We start from the raw sequence: 1,821 nt of genomic DNA, 5'->3' as shown, positions 1-1,821 counted from the left end.
AGCACAGGGCTCGCCATATGTTGCTCACCGCCTCGGTACAGCAAGGCTTAATAAAGCACCCAAGACTGATCCCCCATGCTCCAGCACGGTCGCTTGCAGCCCTTGGACACACTTTTTGGGTCATTAACAATTAAACACACATGCCGCAGTCCCCTGAAGCGACACAAGTTACCAGACCTTCAGACACAGACACATTTCTGTAATTCCAGCTCCCTGCACCTCTCTTCCATAACCGCTGTGATTTCCTGTTCCACTCTGCCCTGGAAACTGGCCATCCTTTCAGGGAAGAACTTTCTAGTTAAGGAAGATTAAAAAAAAAAAAAAAATGGGGGCATGAAGAGTAGCCAACCACGGGTACCTTGGCGTTGGCGGTTTCCACCTAAACACATGCTCATCGTCCTTCCTGTTTCCCGTCTTGACCGACTAAGGACCATTTGTCCGCCCTGCCTGCCCAAGGAATCTTTCTAAAATGTTAAAGCAGATCATGGCGTTTCCTGCTGGAAACTCTCCAGCAGTGTTCCCTGTCTCTTAGACCAAACCCTAAACTCCTGCAATGTCCGAAAAGGCTGAAAGGGATCTGGTGACTGACCACATGTCTGATTGTAACTCCTCCCTCCCCCGTCTTTGGCCACTACGTCCCAGTCGCACTGACCATCCTTAGTAGTCCCCGAAGCTGCCTTAGAGCTTCTACATGTTCCCTTTGCCCGAACTCTCTTCCCTAACACCAGGACATTACACAGCTGGCTCCTGCTTGTCAATCAGGCCTGAGCTCAGATTGCCCACTCTCCAAAATAACCCTCGCATATGGTCATGATCGTGTAACTTGTTATATGTTCTTCATAGCGCTTAGCGCCATCAAATGTTCTCCTGCTTACTCCTACATTTCTCCATGAAATCTAAGTGATCTTAATCACCCCTGTGACCTTATTGTCCAGTATTGCCATTCTATAAATATTTCATAAATTAATAAACACATATGGAAATCAAACTAGAGCCATCCGAATTTCCAAACCAAGCCCTCCCTGGCCTCTGAAATGCATCTCATCATCCTCATTTTGATTTTGAGGGTCAGATATAAAGACGGGAAGGGAAGAACATTAACTGGGAAGCTACTGATTGAGAAAAGGTGTTTAGAATTTTTTGTGCACATCCAGACGATAGGTAGCTGGCTCACCTCACCCTAGTGTCATCGACAAGCCCAGGCCGTGACTGCTGTCTCCAATTTCTAAAGGGAAAATGTTATAGGTTTAGGACTTAAGGGAATCACGAGAAGGATTTAGTTTTTAAGAGAGAAAGCGAAGTCATTTCAATGGAAAACCGAGCTCGTGCCTTAGATATGCATTTGGTGTGCAAGAGGAATACTCAAGCTGGAGTGATGAAAGCTGACAAGGCAAGTCTGTCCCGTCGGCCGAACGAAAGCTGCCTGGAAGAAGAGATCTCATTCTCTTGAGCAGCTTGGTTTTCAACCCAAGCTGTGGTCCTGAAATGACCGTGAACTTTGGCCAGGTCTGAGACAGTTCTGTGTCCCACGAATCGTAAGCGCGCTCACCGAATTTTTCTTTTCCTCTAAGGGGCGTGCATCTTTCGGTGCTCCATTTCCTACACCTAAGGAGAAAAGCTGGAAGCGAAAGCCAACACCTGGTTGGTTGGAGCCAGCCAACCTCTGCCTCTCTCTTAGGCAGTTCTCCAATCCCTGGAATTATTTGGTTATTCCTCTCCTTTGCCCCAATCCTCCTCTCCCCATCTGACTCAAATACTATCATTTGCAGATAACGCATTTACTTGGGAACTCGGCGACTGCCTTGTCGCAGATGAAGAAAG

The sequence above is a fragment of the Pteropus vampyrus genome, unplaced genomic scaffold, assembly GCF_000151845.1.
Source record: "Pteropus vampyrus isolate Shadow unplaced genomic scaffold, Pvam_2.0 Scaffold40, whole genome shotgun sequence".
In the NCBI taxonomy this organism is placed as follows: Eukaryota; Metazoa; Chordata; class Mammalia; order Chiroptera; family Pteropodidae; genus Pteropus; species Pteropus vampyrus.
Note: the sequence above shows the minus strand (reverse complement) of the source record.